Source organism: Dendrobates tinctorius, unplaced genomic scaffold (genome assembly GCF_039654945.1).
Source record: "Dendrobates tinctorius isolate UK_male_01 unplaced genomic scaffold, ASM3965494v1 ptg000062l, whole genome shotgun sequence".
NCBI lineage: Eukaryota > Metazoa > Chordata > Amphibia > Anura > Dendrobatidae > Dendrobates > Dendrobates tinctorius.
In genome coordinates, this window is record NW_027361730.1 from 25,361,112 (window position 1) to 25,383,900 (window position 22,789).

Sequence of the window (22,789 nt, forward strand, 5' to 3'; positions counted from 1 at the left end):
CATCAGAGGGGTGACCCACATTCCATCTTTTACAGGTCAACGCCACGGTCCACCAGCTACAGGCGGTCGAGCAATGTAAGGCGGTCACACAGTGGAAGTCGTTCCAGGCAGGATACTCCTACGCCAAAAAAAAAAAGACATTGTTTGTCCATCCACCCTCTCCTCTTATTGTGTCTCAACCTGCCTCCATGTCCATCCCTGAGCTCCCTTCCCCCAGTACTTTCGTCGCCCCTTCTCCTAGAACCCCTTCCTCAACTTCCAGCCGTTCCTCATCTCGCCACACCCCCAAAGTATCCCAATCTTCCCCCAAACGTCATTCATAATAAAAAAAATTTTTTTGGGGGGAAAATATAAATGTGCAATTCTGCTTTCAAAAAATATGGTTTGATTAATGTGTCTTTTGCCGACTACACACACTGCGCCGTACACACACTGCGCCGTACACTTAGCGTTTTTGACACCAGATATCTCCATAACTAAGACATGTTTCTTGTGTCAGTCTTGGAGATATGTGGTGTCAAAAATACAAATCTATATGACTTGTACTTTCCACACCAGTTTCTACATTCTTCTAATATTGCACAGACTGAATCGAGCAGGGTTCCCCAACGGTAGTCGTCAAGGCCCACCAACTGATCATGTTTTAAGGATTTCCTTTTTATTGCTCAGGTGAAGTAGTTATCACCGGAGCGATCGAATTCCTTAAAACATGATCGGTTGGTGGGCCATGAAGACTGGAGTTGGGGAACCCTACTCGATTCAGTCTGTGCAATATTAGAAGAATGTATAGACTGGTGTGGAAAATACAAGTCATATAGATTTGTGTTTTTGACATCAGATATCTCCATTACTGAGACATGTTTTTTGTGTCACTCTTTTAGATATGTGGTGTCAAAAAAACAAATCTATATGACTTGTATTTTCACCACCAGTCTCTTCAGTCTTCTAATATTGCACAGACTGAATTGAGCCGGGTTCCCCAACTCCAGTCCTCAAGGCCAACCAACAGATCATGTTTAATGGAATTCCATTGCTCCAGTGATAACTGCTTCACCTGAGCAAAAAAAAAAGGAAATCCTTAAAACATGATCTGTTGGTGGGCCTTGAGGACTAGAGTTCGGGAACCCTGGAATAGAGGTTGGTGTTGAGTGCAAGGCATATCTATTGTTACCTTGCCTATTTTTTTTATTACCGTCATCATTTAACTATTTTTGAGACAAGGCAAGGGGATTGTAGATATACCTTGTAATTAACCACATACTCTATTAAGTGTGTGTTGAATAAACTGATGACATGATGGTGAAAATAAATGTTATATTTACTTCACCAATACCCTGGCCTTGTATCATAACTATCACACCTGGGCAGGTGAATACACATAAGTTTTAACCTGCAGCGTTGCTTCTGTCTCCATCTATTTGAAGCAGACTGTAGCGATGCTGCAGTTTAAGTCATATGTGTATTCTCCTGCCCATGTGTGATAACTTTGTGAAGTCAGGATGCACTAGTTTGTGCGTCCTCACTTCAGCATGACACCAGGCCTGGGTATTGTAGAAGTTGTATAAACTTTATTATGTCTCCAGTGTGCGTTCAAACTCAAGCCACAGTGGTGATCCTACAAATAATATTTATAGTCACATGTTTAGGTGTCATAAAAAAATGAAGGATGCCAGTGTATCCACAAATCACTATTTGTAAAATCAGCCCATGTGACACAAATATTAGTTGTATTATTGTAATGGTTCCCAAGATTGAACCCACTGGACCGCGGTAAGTGAACCTCCCCTGGGCGAGCAGGCCAGGTCGACCACCCCCTATACAGGGAGCGTTAGGGACAGGCCCAGGGGAAACTACTCACCGCGGCAGCCAGTACCGGAGGAGGACAGAGCAGACACAGCAGGAGATGAGAGAGGCAGGTGAACGGACGTGCAGGACCGGAACCACGGCAGACGGAGGGGACGGAGACACAGGCTAGCAGGACTGGAACACAAGGATGCGGGCTGGTAGGTTCAGGCAGGCACGGCAGGAGCGATGAGACACGGACTGGATGAAGACACAGGCTAGCAGGACTGGAACACAGGGACACAGACTGGAAGTGGACACGGGATGGCAGGCACTGGGAGAGACACAAAGGAGCAGGTTAAACAGAACGACCAAGATAAGGAGCGGAGTAACGCAGCACGGAGAACTGGGAAGGCAGGCAGACAAGGGGCCAGGGTCACTAGCTACACATGAGTGACGATCAGGCAATGCCAGGGAGGAAGAAGCGGCCTGATAAGGGCAGGTGCAGAGGTGCTTCCGGGTCAGGACCTATAGTGAGCCGGGAGAGAGGCCGGTCTCACAGAGAGAGGCGTGCGCGGTGGGGCCGGCCACGCGCCTGACAGGAAGCCGAGGCAGGAGCGGGTCCAGGAGAGGGAGAGCAGACGAGAACGCGCCAGGCCCGGTGAGTAAGACAGGGCGCGGGTAGCGATGGTGCGTGCGGCTGCGGGGCAGGCAGAGCAGGCAGCGGCGTGACAATTATCTCCACCGTCGCTGCTAATTGAACACACACTGTAGAGATGATAAAGGTCATACAACTTGTGTGTGTATGTATAGTCACCTGGTCAGGAGTACTAGTAAATTCATGATGCACAAAACACAGCATCATGAATTCACAGGTATACCTGGGCAGTTGATAATAGTATTGGGAGTGTAAAAAGACATAATGCACTCAGTAAAGGTATCAAAACAGTTTTTTTATTAACATACCAACAAGAAAAATTTTTTACACCATTTGCTCTTGCCATTCCACCCGTCTTACATCTGAGTTGAAGTAGGCCGCAAATTGGTCCCTCATTTGGCCAACTTCAACCGATGACCTGAGAGGGTGCTGAGTAAATTCAGGCAATGGGTTAGGAGCAACATCATCAAGATCTAAGTTCAGGTGCTCTCTAGCCATGACAAAATTATGTAGAATCACACAGGCCTTTACCACCTCATCCACTGTTTCCAGTTTCAGATTAATGGCCGTGCCGAGAATGCGCCATCTGGATACAAGTATACCAAAGGCACACTCTACAGTTCTTCTGGCCCTGGTCAGCCTGTAATTAAAAATCTTTTTGTTGTGGTCCATGTCCCACCTGGAGTAGGGTTTGAGCAAGATTTGGCACATCTGGAATGCCTCATCCCCAACCATTACAAATGGCTGTGGCGGACCTTCGGTGTTGGGAAGAGGCTGTGGCATGGGGAAATTGAACTGGTTGCCATACAATCTCCGGCCCATGTCCGAGTTCTTAAAGGCCCGGGAGTCATTCCCATGGCCAAATGCACCAATGTCCACTGCAATAAACATACAGTCTGCATCCGCAATGGCCATGAATACAGTAGAAAAGTACTTTTTATAGTTGTAGTACTCAGATCCAGTTCTTTTTGGCTTGATAATCCGGATGTGTTTCCCATCAACCGCTCCCAAACAGTTGGGGAAATTGCAGACTGTCCAGAATTTTTCGGCGATTTCCAACCACTTTTCTGCGGTGGGCAGGGGCTTGAATTCTGGACAGAGAACATTCTACAAAGCCCGGCAGGTGTCCGCTACAATTCCAGACAACGTGGATATTCCAATACGGTACTGGAAGTGGAGTGAAGAGAGGCTCTCTCCAGTAGCCAGGAATCTGGGAAACCAAGAAAAAACAAAAATTAGTATTTATGTATATGGATTTTTAAAACACCAAAAATAAAATAAAAATAAAAAAAATTCATAAAAATACATCTGCAGCCTTTTGTTCACTACATGCCATAAAAAAAATACCGCATCCTTTTGTTAACTACATGGCAGAACTATAATTCTGCCAAATTTGGAATAGTAGATGTCACAACAAAGAAAATTATGCAGGCATTGGTTTTGCAATACTACGTATCGTAATGTAACTAGGAGCCATTCCTCAGGAGTAATCGCACGACGGAGCTGCGTGTCCTGTCTCCGGATGGCTTCTTGGACACGACCAAGCAAATCGTTAAAGGTTTCTTGGGACATCCGGGTATAGTCAGTAAATTTCTCCTGGTTTGCCTGGAGCTCGCTGTAGAGGGTGTGGTACGCTCCACGGCTCTCCCGGAGTTCAACAATGGGTTGTATCCACAAATGCTGCCGCTGCCGTCTTCGCTGCCTCACTCTCTCCCTTTGTTGATGGCAAGCAACTGAATAAGCCTGAGCCATCCTGATGTCCAGATCCAAGTCAAAGTAAAAACTCTTCCAGTGCAGATCCATGTTTCACAAAGGAAAATGCAAGCAAATGTGAAGAATTCAGCTGTAAACAGGGTCTATATAAAGAATTCCCATAACACACGCCCACTGATGTCCCATTGGTGGAGTCTGTTGCAAGAATTTTTCAAGGATTTTTCTCCTGTGAAATGTGACACCTAGACTACCATTGCGCATAAAAACGCTTACAAATGCATAAAAACGCTGCGATTTTTTGTCATAATGCTACAAAAAACGCAGCGTTTACAAGCGTTTGCACACGTTTTTGACATGCATTTCATATGCGCTCGAAACGCTGCGCGAAAAGGCGCAAGTGTGAAACTAGCCTTAGAATGCACATAGGCGGCACAGGTGGAAACATAAGCTAGCACATCAGTGGCTCAAAAAAAACCCGTGTCAGAAGCAAAAAATCAATGGCAAATATCTGAACTTGAATGGATATTTTTTTCGAATCGAATCCTTAAGAACGGGCGAACTGCTCGTCAATCATATTCACCCTGAACGACTATCAGAAAATATGGAAATAGAAATTTACAGGCCCCCAATTTTAACCCTAGCAGGTATCAAACATTGAGACACTATAGTATAGGATATAAGTACACCTAGGTTAAGATCCCCCGAACAACCTGGGTCTAGGATTTCTCCGCCTGCTGACTCTCTTTTTACACCAAGGGACAGGTACTGACAAAGTGTCCCATTTTACCATAAGAAAGCAAATCCCACACCTTTTGAGTGTAATAGGGGTTTTTATCCAATGGAACATCCCCCCTATCTGCATAGGCTCAGGCGATGTCCAAAATGATAATACAGGTATAGAAGTACCCTCCCAGAATATTTTAGTGTCATAGGACCTCTGTCGAAATTGCCTGTGAATACTTATTGCCAAAGACAAAGCGCACTACAAAGAAGGTGTGTTTTCATACATTACCAAAGCCTCCTTCACCCTTTCCGATAAACCCTGGAAAAACTGGTTTTCAGTTTCCAGGTCAATTCCATTGTGTATCTGTGAACCAGTGCCGAGACTCAGCACAGCAATCCTTTGTAGCCCAGTCCTCCTGTTGCAGAAAATTGATTTTAAACTTTGTATTACTTTTGAATTATACCATTCATTTTATCCAGTGATGCACTGGAAACTGGGAAATAAAATTACGAGTGAGTAGCAATTGCAAAACAATTGCAATTACACAATTTTTTTTTTTAAATTTTTCTGTAAAAATGACCTAGAAATATGATTCTCCAGGTCAGTAAGAGTATGCAGGTACCAAACATACAGGTTTTTCTATTTAGATGGTGAAAAAAAAATTGTAAAGTTGTAAAAATAAAAATTTGATTGTGTCAAATATTGATGCCATTTTCCAAGACCTGTAACGTTTTCTGTTTTTGTGATATGGGTTTGTGTGATGGCTTATTTTTTGCACCCTTAGCTGACACTTTTACTGATACCATTTTGGGGTAAATACAATATATTGATCGCCTCTTATAACATTTTATTGCAATGTTGCAGTGGCAAAAAAAACCCTGTAACTGGAGTTTCGATTCTTTTTTCTCATTATACCGTTTCGTTTACCGATAGGATTAATTTATTTTATATTTTGATACATCAAACGTTTTTACTATATTTCTTAGTCCCCTTAGGGGAGTTGAACCTGAGATCATCTCATTGCTTGCACAATACACAGCGCTACAATCATGGCCAAAAGTGTTGGCACTCTTAACATTGCTCCAGAAAATTAAGTTTTTTACCCAGAAAATTATTGCAATCACACATTTTTTTTAGACACATGTTTTTTCCTTTGTGTGTATTGGAGCAAAACAAAAAAACAGAGACAGAAAAAAGGCAAATTGGACATCATTTGACACAAAATCCCCAAAATGGGCTGGACAAAATTGTTGCCACCTTTACAAAATTGTGGGTAAACAACTTTGTTTTAAGCATGTGATGCTTGAAAATCCCACACCTGTCACAAGTAACAGGTGTGGGCAATATGAGCAACACACCTGAAACCAGATGAAAGGGGGAGAAGTTGACTTACCACATTATTCGGACTCCAACATGCACTTTTTTCCTCCAAAAATAGAGAGGAAAATGGGGGGGGTGCATTTTATAGTCCGGATGTACCGGACGGCTTTGGCTGTGGTGGGTAGGTGGGGGAACAGCATCGGCGGAGCAGCGGGTCACAGGAGGCTGGAGTAAGCTGCTGCGGCTAACTCCTGTGCCCGCTGCTAAAGAAAAATGAATATTCATTGCATTCCATGCCCATGGGCATGGAGGGCAATGAATATTCAATTCTCTTTAATAGTGTCTTGGTATGGTTGGCCCCCAACCCCGGTCCTGGTATGCATGGCCCCACCCTTATGATTTGCCCCCACCCCCATCCTGGTATGCATGGCCCCATCAGAAAACATTAAAAAAAAAAAAAACATTACACTTACCTTCCCGGCGCTCCCTCGCAGTGTCCTGCTCCGATGCCAGCAGCTGCTTTATGCTTGTAATCAGCACGTGACAGGGACGCCATGCGCTGCTTTGCAAGCTGAAGAGCAGCTGCTGGAATATTCACTGCTCAGCATGCCAGGACTGTGCACACAGAGAACAGTGAGGATTCATTGCTCTTCAGTAGAGCGCACAGTGTCAGTCGCCGCCTTCCTGCTGCTGCTGGCAGTCACGTGTGTCGCTACTTAAGAAGAATGAATATTCACCTCTCTCCATGCCCAGAGAGGTGAATATTCATTCTTCTTAAGTAGCGGCACACGTGACCGCTGGCAGCTCCAGCTGACACTGTGCGCGCTACTGAAGAGCAATAAATACTCACTGCTCTCTGCACGCACTGTTCTGGCGTGCAGAGCAGTGATTTTTCTAGCAGCTGTGCTGTGCTTGTGAGCAGCACATGACATCACTGCCAATAGCTGCTTACAAGCATAAAGCAGCTGATGGCAACAGAGCAGGACGCTGTGAGGGAGCGCCAGGAAGGTAAGTGTAATGTTTTTTTTTGTTTGTTTTTTTAACTGTGGGGGGCAACTATAAGGATGGGGCCATGCATATCAGGATGGGGTGGGGGCCAATTATAAGGATGAGGCCATGCATACCAAAATGAGAGTGGGGGCCAATTATAAGGATGGGACTAGAAATGAGCGACTTTTCCTTTTTTAGGGTCGAGTCGGGTTTCATGAAACCCAACTTTCTCAAAAGTAGGGTCAAACGAAATCGGCCGACTATAGGAGAAAGTCAGAGGCTGACTGAAACATGAAACCCAATGCAAGTCAATGGGGAAGCAAAGTGGGCAGGGAGTGTAGGACAGTAAACACACCTACAGTGCCCTTTTCAATGCCAAAAACATCAATTCTTATTACTGAAGCTTGTCAACCTTAATTTACTTCATAATAATAGTTACGCATTGAAAACAGGGGGTTATTTGGCTAAAGTTGTGGGGGGGTAGGGCTGGCTCCAGGTTTTCGTGTGCCCTGGGCCAAAGAGTGTCAGTGCGCCCTTTAACACATACCACAAATCATGATGTGTTAAATTGTACAATAGCTCAAAAAAAGGACAGTATATTACTCCATACAGTATTATGGCCACCACATTGTGCGCCATACAGAATAATGAGCCCCATATATTTCTCCAAACAGAATAATTGGCCACATATAATGTTCCATACAGTATATGATGAGCTCCACATAATGCTACAGTATATGATGGTCCCCATGGATGATGCTCCAGTGTGTTATGGGCCCAAATAATGCTCCACCTATAATGGGCTCCATTTCCAATGCTCCAGTGTATAATGGGCCCCATAAATGCTGCTCCAGTGTCTGATGTCCCCCATTTGAATGCTCCAGTATATGATGGGCCTCATGGATGATGCTCCAGTGTCTTATGGGCCCTAATAATGCTCCATATATAATGGGCCCCATTTCTAATGCTCCAGTGTATCATGTGCCCCATAGATGCTGCTCCAGTGTCTGATCTGCCCCATTTGGAATGTTCCAGTATATGATGGGCCTCATGGATGATGCTTCAGTGTATGATGGGCCCGAATAATGCTCCATATATAATGGGCTCCATTTCTAATGCTCCAGTATCTAATGAGCCCCATAAATGCTGCTCCAGTGTCTGATGTCCCCCATTTGAAATGCTCCAGTATATGATGGGCCTCAAGAATGATGCTCCAGTGTCTTATGGGCCCTAATAATGCTCCATATATAATGGGCCCCTTTTCTAATGCTCCAGTCTATCATGTGCCTCATAGATGCTGCTCCAGTGTCTGATCTGCCCCATTTAGAATGCTCCAGTATATGATGGGCCCCATTTTTAATTAACCCAGGCATGGTATGTGAAAAGAGCTCCATGGAGTAATCTGAAGTGTGTGCTGCCGCATCCTTCACTTTTGGTGTGGGTGAAGGACACAAGAAAAGTGGTTGTTCCTGACCAGAAGGCTGCACTTACGACTCAGTGCTTGCATTTTATTTAAACTTCAGAAGAGGAGGCGATAGAGCTGGAGGCTGTTTCAGCAATGTAAGCCAAAAACAGTTCCTGACGCTCTGGCTTTCAAAGCAGTCTACCTACTCCCAGAAAACGGTGCCCTACAGGCCTTCCAGAGCTACACCATGACGCAGGCTCAACACCTCCTGCCTTAGCTGCTATTGTGTTTTTGGCACTACCAGTAGATGCACCACCACCACCACCATCAGTACCAGGTGGCCCCCCCCACGCCCAGGTCCACATCCTCTTCCACCATACTTCCTCATGTTTTAGAAAACTGACCCAAAATACCAGCAGATATATGGTACTGTATCAGAAGCGTACAGCTCTATACAGTCTAGGGATAACAGTAAATCTCCGTATATATTTCATGAGTCATACACAGATGCTCACAGGCTCAGTATGCATTACCCAATAAAATAAAAAGGTGAAAAGGGGTACAGTATCACCAGATACAAGGTATATATAGTATAGTGTAAACATTCTGAATCTCCATATACATTTCAGGAAGCAGACACAAACGCTCTCAGGCCCAGTATGGATTACACAAGAATATGAAAAGCTGTAAATGGGTAATGTAACACAAGCGTGCAGCTGTATACAGTGTTGGCCAAATTTGAAATCTCGGTATATATTTCCGGAGTCACCCTCAGACGCTCACTCAGTCTGGGTTTGACCATAATAAAAAATGTTGGAAAAAAGGTACTGGATAACAAGACAGCAAGTACATATATGGTACAATTGAAATCTCCGTATACATAGTCCCGTAGTGAGTCTCAGATGCTTACTCAGTATGGATTTGACCATAATACTAAATGTCGAACAAAGGTACTGTTAGGAACGGCAGAACACACTAAATAAAAATAATAATAAAGTGCGTTCGCCGCTCGGGGTCCACCGTGCAGTAGATTATATGACTGCTGCTAAGTGGTGGCAGGCAAGCAATATGGCGGAAATGTGCACGTGGGTTAAACGTCACCCAGGTGCGCAGAGCAATCTCTGTTAAGTCACAGAGGTGCCAACAAAGACAAATACAATAAGCTTAGTCCCTGTCCACATACGTAATATCAGAGGGTAGGGGTTTCAAATGAGTCATTCACCAGAATCATACATCCATCATCATTCACACAGTAGCAACTAGAGACTGCAGAATGTAAGGGTCTGGATTCCTGCAGAGCAGACGCAGAAACCTGATGCCTAACAGCTCCTGTATAACAAGATACAAGCTGTATCGAGTGTAGAGTAAAAATTGGTATCTTTGATTCACTTTATATATAGAAGGCGTAAACCACACACGCTCACTCACTATGGATGATACCATAATACAAAATTTTGAACAAAGGTACTGTATCAGCACATACCAGGTGTATCCAGTCTAGGGGTAATTGTATATGTCCGTCTATACTTCCGGAGTCAGACTGTCATGATCCAGGTTGGTTATGACAGGTTTTGAATAAGTAACTTTTTTTACCTTTGAGCTGGTTGCTTGGAGTTGGTTTTGCCCCCCGGTGGCCATTGGGGTTATTTCACGGTGGTGTCTTTTGTTCTAGTTTGCCCCCGGTGGTGGTTAGTGTTATTGCACATGATAATGAAGCAGGTGTGATTCCTTGGATCCTGCCTATAAAGGTGTAGCAGGTGGTTTCACTCACTGTTGGTGATATTGGTCTTTTCCAACCATCCTTGGTGAAGGAAGGAACTTGAGAAGAGTCCCAGGCAGCTCAGTCAGAATCCTGGAGTGGCAGCTATGGTGTCTGCGAGGAGTTCTTGCAAAGCTTGGAGGAGTGGAAGCTATGGTGTCAGTGTGGAGTTCTTGCAGAGCTTGGTGGAGTGGCAGCTATGGTGAAAGCTGCACTCAGATACTGGACTCTGTTGCTTGAAGAGAGCTGCACTCAGATGCTGGACTCTTGCTGGAAAGCTGCACTCGGATGCTGGACTCTGTTGCTGGAAAGCTGGACTCAGATGCGGGACTCTGTTGCTGGAAAGCTGCACTCAGGTGATGGATCCGGTTGGAGTGATAGATGCACTCAGGTGTCGGACTCTGTTGCTGGGAGCATTAGCAACAGAGCAAAGCTAAGTGGTGTTTCCCTGTTTGTCACTTTCCTCAATGTGTGTTTTAGTGCAGTGGTGGGATTAGTTTCTGCACCGTCCACTTCACTAGTAAGGGAATGGTTCAGGGCGAGCGAGGGATTTCAGGTATCCTGATCGGCGCCTGGTGTGGAACCGGCCAAGGGATCGTTAGGAGTGTAGAGACACTGACTCAGAGGAGTCCAGGAGGTTTCCATGTCCCTGTTCCCTATCGCAGGGCCGCCATTGTAATTGTTGCCCCTTTCCCTGTGTCTTGTTGTTTTAGTTACCGACCTGCGGGTCGTGTCACACTAGACGGGTCCACGTGACGCAGACACAGACACTCACAGGCTCAGTATGTATTACACCAGAATTTAACAAGTAGTAAAAGGGAAAGGTAGTCGAAGCGTACAACAGTATACAGTGTTGTGGTACTTTTAAATCTTCGTATATATTTCAATCTCTGTAAGCCAGTCCAGACTCTCCGCTACTGGAAACTACATGGATACAAGTACAGACGGAAAGTCGGGTGTTAGCAGAAATTTGGGAATTACTCATCGTGGAAAAACCTCCCGGTAGATGTCGCAGAGGCAATGCAGACCCTCCATTACTGTGTCTGTGGAGACAGTGAAACTGGTTCTTTGTGAAGAAAGGATTGCTTTATCGCAGTAGCATGGATCACATCACCGTTACTCGTCTCCATCAAATTGTGATCACAGGGAGAGATGTAGACATGGTCCTCACTGCCTATCATGATGTGTCTGGTCATTTTGGAGTGCAAAAGACAGAAGCCACAGACCGTAGGCGATTCTATTGGATTGGCATGAGAGGAGACATTGAAAAATGGTGGCAGGAATGTCACAGGTCTGTGACTATCACAACTGTGAAAGGTGATCATAAAGCACCACTGCATCCGCTTCTAAGTTGATGTCCATTACAAATGGTAGCCATTGATCATCTGAAGGTAGAAGCCAGCAGGACAGGGCATAGCTACATCTTAACCATCATCGATCCATACACCAAATTTCTAGTGGCCGTCCCTGTGAAGGATTTAACTGCCCAGACAACACAGCAGTGGAGCAGGGAGAGGTAAGTATTGCAACTTGCAAGTGCTGTGGCCATGACCAAGCAGGGGGGGCACACTCGTGGTCGACAGTACTGGCACAGGGCTCCTCATAGCATGCTGGTGTGTCTGACGGCGAGTGGGACCCCCCACCGTCAGAGACACTGTATTGTACTATGAGGGGCCCTGTGCCAGTGCCGTCGGCCATCTGTTTGCCCATCCACCTGTTCAGAGCAACGGCACTTGCCCGGGTGCGCCAGATGTTGACCCCTGCCATTGGGGGGGAAGCCCACTTAGGGAGGTTTAAAAAATGGCATGTGTTGATGTGTTGGCTGGACATTCAGCTACTGCAAATGGCGGAATTGGGCAAGTCCGAGGAAGAGGAGGACAAAAGCGGGGCAGTTTTCTGGCAACCTATGTGTCATCAGGGGAAAGTGGGACAAAATCCTTTGAAACCCATGCATGGTTCATTTTAATGAAGGTTAGATCATCAACATTTTGGGTAGACAGACGGGTCCTTTTTTCTGTCAGGATTGATCCAGCAGCACTGAAGACTCTTTCAGATAACACACTAGCAGCAGGGCAAGCGAGCTCCTGTAAAGCATATTGTGCCAATTCAGGCCAGGCATCCAGTTTAGAGGCCCAATAGTCAAAGGGGAATGACCTGTGAGGGAGAACATCGATATGGGAGGAGAAGTAGTTTGCAACCATAGTTGACAACTGCTGTCTCCTGTCACTTTTAATCAGTGCAGTATTAGCAGTCGTGTGAGCGGTACTTGAGAAATCATTCCACAACATGGTCATTAAACCCCTGTCTCCAACGCCACTTCGGCTGTGTGCACCACGAACACCTCTTCCATTGTGCCCACTACAGCTCGTGGGAGAACCAGCACCGCTGCTGTGTGCTGGGAAAGCCTCATACAAACGGTTTACCAGAGTTGCTTGTTTGTTAGTCAATATTATCTCTAGGTTCTCCTGTGGCATGATGTGGTAATTTGCCTTTGTAGCGTGGATCGAGGATGCTGGCCAGCCATTAGTCGTCATCCCTCATCATTTTGGCAATGCGGGGGTCCCTTTTTAGGATCCGCAAGGCATAATCGCAAATGTGGGCCAATGTTCCAGGTGTCAATGATGCACTGCCAGTGGTGGGTGGAGGAGCACTTTCTGGCAAATCCACATCCCTACAGTCATGCACAAACACTGTACCTGACCTTGGAACACCAACATTTTCTCTTGCCCAAAATAATCATCCCCTTCATCCTCCTCCTCCTCCTCTTCCTCTTCTCCCTCCACCTCGTCCAGGACAGTTCCCTGACCAGACAATGGCTGACTGTCATCAAGGCTTCCCTCCTCCTCCGCTGCAGATGCCTGATCGCTAATGTGCAGTAAACTTTGCATGAGCAGACGCATAAGTGGGATGCTCATGCTTATGATGGTGACGTCTGCGCTTACCAGCCGTGTGCATTCCTCAAAACACTGATGGACTTTACAGAGGTCTTTCAGCTTTGACCACTGCACACCCAACAATTCCATGTCTTCCCTCAAACTGCTTGCCCGTGTATCCTCCCACAAATGCATTACAGCCTGCCTCTGTTCGCACAGCCTCTCAACCATGTGCAGGGTGCAGTTCCACCTTATTGCAACGTCTATGATTAGGCGGTGCTTGGGGAGGTGGAGCAATCGCTGCAGCTTCTGCATACTTGTGGAGTGGACGTTTGAGCGACGGATGTGCGAGCACAGTCTTCACACCATATGGAGCAGGGATGTTAACTCCGGTTAATTATTAAGGAAGCACTGCACCACCAGGTTCAAAGTGTGAGCCAGTCAAGGTATGTGTGTGAGTTTTGCACGGGCAATGGCTGCCACAAAATTACGGCTGTTATCACTGACTACCTTGCCTGCCTCAAGATATAGACTGCCCAGCCATGACTCAGTTTGTCGCTGCAAGTAGTCGGCCAGTACCTCCGCGGTGTGTCTGTTGTCGCCCAAAGACATCATCTTTAACACAGCCTGCTGACGCTTACCACTAGCTGTTCGATAGTGGGACACCTCGTGTGCAACACTGCCAGCTGCGGATGGAGTGCTCGTGCGACTGCTCTCTGTGGACGAGCTTTCGCTGATAGTGTCACGTGCCCCGTCCTGAGTGACACGGCCAGCAGGCCGGTAACTGATACAATAGGACGCGGCACGTGTAATTGTCCTATGTGATGCGGCCCGCATGCCGGTAACTAATACAATAAGACAAAGGGAATAGGGAAAACCTGGGTAACAATAACAATGGTGGCCCTGCGATAGGGAATGGGGAACTGGAGACCTCCTGCACTCCCCTGAGTCAGTGTCTCTACACTCCTAACGTTCCCTAGGCCGGTTCCGCACCAGGCGCCGATCAGGAACCTCAAAACCCTGACTCGCCCTGCATCTAAACCCTCACTAGGGAATTGGTCGGTGTGGAAACTAATCCCACTACTGCACTAAACACACATAAGGAAAAGTGACAAAACAGGGGAGCACCACTTAGCTTTGCTCTGTTGCTTACGCTCCCAGCAACAGAGCCCACCACCTGTGTTCATCTTTTCCTCCACCGTGTCCGAAATCTGGGTGCACTGTCCAGAAACGGATCTTCTCAGCACCATAGTGCAGCCTTGGAGCAAACAGAGTCCACACCTGCGTGCAGCTGTCCAGGAACAGAGTCCAGCAAATGAGTCCAGCTTTTCTGCCAAAGAGTCCAATATTTTGAGTCCAGCTTTCCGCAACCGAGTCCAGCTTTCTGAGTGCAGCTCTACACCATAGCTGCCACTCCACCAAGCAATGTCAGCCCTCCATGCAGACACCATAGCTGACACTCCACCAATCCATGTCAGCCCTCCTTGCAGACACCATAGCTGCTACTCCAGCACTCTGACTGGGCTGCCAGTGACTCTCCTTCAGCTCCATTCTTTTCCCAGGCTTGCTTGCAAATGAGGAACTTATCACCAACAGTGATTAACACACCTGATACTCTCTTATAGAGCAATCACACCTGTTACATAATTACGTGCAATGACCCTAATGGCCACCGGGAGGAAAACTAACTGAAATCACCACAGTGCAATGACCCTAATGGCCACCGGGGCCAAAACCACCTTTGGCACACAGCCAAGGGGAAAAAAAAGGTTACTTTGTGCATTTAAACTGTCAGATCCAACCTGGATCGTGGCATAGAGGAGGAGGAGGATCGAAAGCCTACAGCCAACTGTTTCCTATACCGTGGGCTAGGCAGCACTGTTCCACCGCCGCTGTCCCCAGTGGAGCCTGCATCCACCACATTAACTCAGTGTGCAGTGATGGACACGTAACGGCCCTGGCCATGACTACTGGTCCATGCATCTGTTGTTAGGTGCACCTTTCCACTCACTGTTTTAGTGCATGGACAATGCGGTCTTTCACATGCCGGTGGAGGGCAGGGCTGGCATTTCGAGAAAAGAAGTGCCGACTGGGTAGGTCATAGCGTGGGACAGCGTAGGCCATGAGGTCGCGGAAAGCTTTGATTTCAACCAAACGGTAGGGCATCATCTCTAATGAGATTAGTTTGGCAATGTAGGCATTCAAACAAAGTGTACGCGGATGAGAGGATGAGTACTTTCTTGTCCTACTCAGAGTATCTGGTAGGGTGAGCTGGACTGCACCGGACGGAGTGAGAGGGGGTTGGTGATGGTATTGGTGGTGATGGCCTAGATTCAGTGTTGTGCTGCAAAACCATTGTGATTCTCTGAGTGCTTTGGCTGTCATGGTTAGGACATGGTTAATGTCCTCTTCTCACAAGGTTAACTTTTGCCGGCCTCTCTTTGGATCTGGGAGGGGTATTTATACTCACTCCAGACTCGCATTCTCTGTCAGCTATAATGTTATTCTGGCTGTGTGTCTGACCGACCCCCCTGGTGTGCGTGTACTGCATTGCTTGTTTGATTCCCATGTATGACCCGGCCTGTCCCCTCACTCTGAAATCCGTCTCACGTTTTAGGTACTATTGTCTTCTCTGGTTCTGACCTCCTGGCTTGGCTATTGTTACTCCGCTACCGTTTGCCCCTATTGTACCATCTATTGCCCATTCTGGTTTTCTGATCTATTGCTACGTCCTGACTATCTACTCTGTCTAACCCTTTGGTACTGTCCTGCTATCTTGTGCATTGACCCCGGCTTGATCTGGTTTCTGCCCCTGTCTATGCCCTTTTGTAACTTTGTCCAGTAGTTACCTTTCTAGGAGTTTCCCTGCAGCTCCTAGCTCTGTGGAGCTTAGGCCACGCCCCCAGCAGTCACATGCTTCAGGTCCTGATAGTTTGAAGCATGCATTGTCACTGCTGCTGCCCTGCTCCACAGGTATCTTTGAGCACGGTTTTTGTACTCAGGACATGCGCACTGGCTCAGTGAGCGAGTGTAGTGTGGTGTTCCTGACATTGGTCTTGCGACGACACCTCAACATTTAGTGCTGGTGGTGTGTTTAACGGTGGTGGTGGTCTTACAGTGGGGGAAGCGATGGAGCATTGCTGGCTATCTTCAGTCGGAGCATGTGCACATGTGCTACCTGAGGTTTTGCAGTCTGTCCACGCTTGCAAGAGCATGTTGATTAAATGTCTAAGCATGCCACTGGTATTCAAATTTCTGAGTTGTTTACCTCGGCTAAAGGTCCTTCCGCACTTCTTACAGGTAACCTTTGCCTCATCAGTAGGATTTTGGACAAAGAAGTGCCACACTGCACTCTTCCTACAATGGTATACATTTTCTGGCCTTGTACGCTGTGCTAAGTTGACCGTCTGGCCAAGCTGTCCTGCAACTCTTTTAGTTTTTGTTCCACGTTTTTGGACAGCTATGGGCCTGGCAGATAACCGCTGCTGCGATGTCAATGCATGCTGCGAATACTTCTCCTTATCTGAACTATTGCCAGCACCACCCTCCTCCCCCAATGGATGCCAATCCGGGTCAAGAACTGGGTCATCCATCACCTCCTCTTCAAAGTCATCTGCACCTTCCTCTTTACCTTCCTATAGTATGCGGGAAGGGGCACCTGAGTTTCACCAGGGTCAAATTCTGGCTCAATAGACTGCGAGGGCAATGTAGTGCTCTGGGTCTATGTACCAGCAGAATCATCTACCGTAGCAGTGGCTGTGCATCAGTGCACTCCATGTCAGATTCATCTTGGACTGGGCAATTCTGGATTTGACTGGATAACCCAGGCATGGTATGTGAAAAGAGCTCCATAGAGTAATCTGAAGTGTGGGCTGCCACATCCTTAACTTTTGGTGGGGGTGAAGGACACAAGGAAAGGTGTTTTTCCTGACCAGAACCCTGCACTGACAACTCCGTGCTTGCAGGTTTCGAACATTCAGAAGAGGAGGCAATAGAGCTGGTGGCTGTTTCGGCAATGTACACCAAAACCTGTTCCTGATGCTCCGGCTTTAAAAGCGGTTTTCCTACTCCAAGAAAAGGCAACCTTACAGGCCTTCTTGCATCAGACGATGACGCAGGCTCAACACCTCCTGCCTTAGCTGCTATTGTGCTTTTGCCAGAACCAGCCGATGCACCACCACCATCAGTACCAGCTGCGCCCCCCTGCCCACGTCCGCGGCCTCTTCCACCATACTTCCTCATGTTTGGGAAAATGTACCAAAAATACCAGAAGAGAGATGGTACTGTATGAGGTGCGTCCAGCTGTGTAAGGTGTATTAAAAAAATTAAATCTACGTATATATTTTGTTAGTCACAGACGCTCTCACAGTATGTATTTGATCGTAATCCAACAATCAGATATACGGAACTGTATCAGAAGTGTACAGCTGTATACGTTTTTTGTGTAACTAACAATCTCCGTATATGTATTTACAGAGTGTCACACACACTGACTCTGTATAGATGTGACTGTAATGCGAACGGCAGATATACAATACTGTATGAGAATCGGACAGCTCTATACGGTGTCTGTATGGAAAATTGTCAATCTCCGTCTATTTGTATAGGGACTGAAACACGCTGTCTCTCTCTAGTTTTGACCGTGATCAAACAGCAGATATACAAAACTGTTTGAAAAGTGGACAGCACTCTAAGGTGTAGGTCTGGAAAAACGGAAAAACTCCTTGGCTTTTTTTTCCAGAGTCACACACAGATAGCTTCTATTTGTCCATGATACAAGGCGGTACACGGTAGTGTGTGAGTAGCGTACACCGCTATACGGTGTCTGTATGGAAAATTGTCAATCTCCGTCTATTTGTATAGGGACTGACGCACGCTGTCTCTGTCTAGTTTTGACCGTGATCAAACAGCAGATATACAAAACTGTTTGAAAAGTGGACAGCACTCTAAGGTGTAGGTCTGGAAAAACGGAAAAACTCCACGGCTTTTTTTCCAGAGTCACACACAGATAACTTCTATTTGTCCGTGATACAAGGCGGTACACGGTAGTGTGTGAGGAGCGTACACCACTATACGGTGTCTGTATGGAAATTTGTAAATCTCTGTCTATTTGTATAGGGACTGACACACGCTGTCTCTGTCTAGTTTTGACCGTACTCAAACAGCAGATATACGAAACTGTTGGAAAAACGGGCAGCTCTCTAAGGTGTAGGTCTGGAAAAATGGAAAAACTCCTCGGCTTATTCTTCCAGAGTCACACCCAGATAGCTTCTATTTGTCCGTGATACCAGCCGGTACACGGTAGTGTGTGAGGAGCGTACACCACTATACGGTGTGTGAAAAAATGAACGCTCAGTAACTCACCAGGACAAAATAATAAAAGTTGGAGTGCTTTGAAGAAAGCAGTTTGAACAGCAGTGTGCACACAGCAATGCAGCTAGCAGGTAGCCTTAAAAGGCAGCCTAATCACCACCAGCGTTGCTGCACACAACAAAAATCCTCCCCTTTCACTGCACACTAACTGTACAGTGAAAAGCGCTATCAGCAGAAGCAGTTTTTTTTCTTCTTCCCTGCCTAATGCTCTCCCTATTCAGAATCAGCAGCAGCAGCACCTCTCCCTATTGTAAGATCGGCAGAAGTAAGATGGCGGTCGGCGGTCACAGCCTTTTATACCCACTGTGACGACACACAAAGCCAGCCAATCACTTCAATGTCCTTCTCTAAGATGGTGGTGGCCGCTGCCCAAGTCATCGCATTGCCCACAGTATGCGTCCTCCATCATTTGCTGAGAAAAGACGCTGGAAGCATTATTTGAAACGCGACTTTGGCGCTCTGATCGGCGACCTCATGACCGACCTCACGCTATGGTCGGGTTCCGATCGGTGAAACCCGACTTTAGCTAAAGTTGGCTATTTTTGAATTTGACTGACCATTTCGCTCAACTCTAGATGGGACCATGCATATCAGGACCAGGATAGGGGCCAATCATACCATAATAGGGATGGGACCATGCATACTAAGATGAGATGGGGCCCTGCATATCAGGATAGGGACGGTGCCATGTATATTTGGACGGGATGGGGGCCCTGCATACCAGTATAGGGTTGGAGCCATGCATACTAGGATGAGATGGGGCCCTGCATACCTGGATAGGGATGGGACCATGCATATTTGGATGAGATGGGGGCCCTGCATACCAGGATAGGGATGGGGCCATACATACAAGGATATGGATAAGGGAGATCATTGCTGCCAGGATAGGAATGAAGGGGCCATGCACACCAGGATAGGGATGAGAGGGCATGCATACCAGGATAGGGATGAGGGGGTCATGCATATCAGGATAGGGATGAGGGATCCATGCACTTATGAACCTTGGGTACTGCAGAAATTATTTTGTAACCTTGGCCAGAACTGTGCAATGCCGCAATTCTGTCTTTGAGCTCCTTGGCCAGTTCCCTTGAACTCATGATTCTCATTTGGTCTGACATGCACTGTGAGCTGTGAGGTCTTATATAGACAGGTGTGTGCCTTTACAAATCAAGTCCTATCAGTTTAATAAAACACAGCTGGAGTCCAATGAAGGACTATAACCATCTCAAGGAGGATCATAATGAAATGGAAAGCATGTGACTTAAATATGAGTGTCTGAGCAAAGGGTCTGAATATTTATGACCATGTGATATTTCAGTTTCTCTTTTTTATTAAATTTGCAAAAATTTCTACATTTCTATTTTCTTTAGTCAAGATGGGGTGCAGAGTGTACATTAATGAGAAAAAAATGAACTGTTTTGAATTTACCAAATGGCTACAATGAAACAAAGAGTGAAAAATTTAAAGTGGGCTGAATAATTTCCATACCCACTGTATACTAGAAAAGGGGATATTAAGTACAGAATTGACCACATTTTTGCTTCAGTTTTTTTCCTAATTACCTCCTCTAAAACCTAGGTGCATCTTATGATCTGGTGCATCTTATAGGTCGAAAGATACGGTAATTTTTGCATTGTGTGTCTGTGTGTGCCACACTAAGCACTGTCTGACCACTTGAGAACCCAATTTGTTGAAAAATGTAAACAATCTCAAGGTTAAAAGTCCATTTCCAGAGATCTTGATGTTCCTTTGTACATGATGTACAACATAATATAGAAGTTTATAACCCATGGCACAGTAGCTAATCTCCTTGGACGTGGATGACAGAGAAAAATTGATGAAAGGTTGCAACACAGGATAGTCCGCATGGTAGATAAGCATCCCCAATCAAGTTCCAAAGAAATTCAAGCTATCCTGCAGGCTTAGGGTGCATCAGTGTCAGTGCAAACTATCCGTCGATATTGGAATGAAATTAAACGCTGTGGCAGGAGACCCATGAAGAACCTACTGTTTACAAAGAGACTTAAAAAAGCTAGACTGCAGCTTGCCAAAATGTATATCAGCAAGTCAAAATCCTTCTGGGAAAGCGTCTTGTGGACAGATGAGACCAAGGTGGATCTTTTTGGTAAAGCACATCATTCTACTGTTTACCGAAAATGCAATGAGGCCTACAAAGAAAGGAACAGAGTACTTACAGTCAAATATGGTGGAGGTTCAAAGATGTTTTGGGGTTGTTTTGTTGCCTCTGGCACTGGGTACCTTGACTATGTGCCAGGCATCATGAAATCTGATGATTACCAATGGATTTTGGGTTGCAATGGAGTGGCCAGTGTCAGAAAGCTGGGTTTGTGCCTTAGGTCATGGGTCTTCCAGCAGCAATGACCCCAACCATATTTCAAGACGCACCCAGAAATGGATGGAAGCAAAGCTCTGGAGAGTTCTGAAGTGGTCAGCAATAATTCTGGATCTAAATCCCATTGAACACCTGTGGGGAGATCTTAAAATTGTTGCTGGGAGAAGGTATCCGTCAAATATGAGACACCTGGAGCAGTTTGCAATAGAAGAGTGGTCAAAAATTCTAGTTGAGAGGCGTAAGAATTGTTGATGGTTATAGGAAACAAATTATTGCAATTATTTAAATCAAAGGGTGTGCAACCAAATATTGAGTTGAGCGTGCCAACAATTTTGTCCTGGGCATTTTTTATGCTATTTCAAAACACACAAAGGAAATAAACATTTGTGCAACAAAACATATGTAATTGCAATGATTTTCTGGGATAAATACTTCATTTTCTGGAACAATTTAAATGCCAACACTTTCGGCCATGACTGTATGTATTGTGAAAAATCATGGTCTCATATAACCGCGAGCTGCAGGCTGGCTTTCACAGGAGTACCATCTTCAGCAGACCCCCAAATGTCATGGCAACCGATCGGCGTACTGCGATCATGTCACGGGAGCACTTATAGGCACACAGATTACACCCCCCCGCCAGTGTGAATGCCATTGCCAGAGATTGACAGCGACATTTAACAGGTTACCAGGCGAAGGCAACACCAGAGGCTGATAGGGGTAGATAATGACTGAAAAATTCAGCCATCATCTACCAGGAAAAATGTAGGCTTGGCTAGCAAGCCCGCATCAAAGTCAGAGACTCAGCATATGACGCAACTCAATGCCATATGTCGGAAAGGGGTTAATGAAAGATTAGGGTATATTCATCCTGGCAGAGCTTAAGGAAATAAATGTGCTATAACAATTTAAAGGTAAGGTACTGACTTTCTTCCAAAAATCTGTTGCATGTATACAAATTAGATTTATGTAAGCCAATCCCGCCTTATCGATAGCTTGGTTGACAGTCTAATGTATATGTGGGCCCTGGCATTTTCGACTTTGCACTGTTGATTACGGTATATCTTTCTTGGACATGTCTGATGGTGGCTCTCTCATAAAGAACACGTTTGCTCAGCTGAATGAACAGTACTGTGTATGAATGTCAACTAACATGGATGTCAGTTGAATCATTGGTCAGATCATCATTTGGCCAACAACCATCTGTGTACGTTATACCTTTTTTATAACGCTAAAGGATGATTACACAGGTTCGCACCATTCACAAAGGGTTATGGAGATTGCTAAACTCATTCTCATGCTGACTATACACTACTACTGCACACGACACAAATCATGCTCACAACACTCCATCACGTAAAAAAATTAGCTTGTTTGAGACAAATCCCTTTGCCCATGGCTTCTCCATCCCTAGTAGTAATTAGATGTAGTGACTAGTAAGCAAACATACAGTGATATATTTCCTTTCAAGCAAATAATGTGCTTGTGTCTTGATGAGTGAATCTGGAGTGTCTGATGAGTGGTGTATGAAGACAGAAGTCTCATTCCAGTCAGGGACTAGAGTGAAATTTCTGCTGTGTGGAACACCACAGCTCGTCATTTATTATATGAGCTTCGGCGTCACGCCCATCTCCTTCCATTTTGGCGGAGCTATAAGAAACTGGCATGAAGACTCCAAAAGTCTCAACTGTTAGAGATGTTCCCACATTTTGCCACTTTTCAAAGCTTTTACAGCAGAATTCTGTTATGAAAGTTTTAATGAATTAGGCCCAAAATTTTGTAATGTAGGTAAAAGGGTGACTCTATAATATTAGATCATGTTAGAAATGCATAGACCTA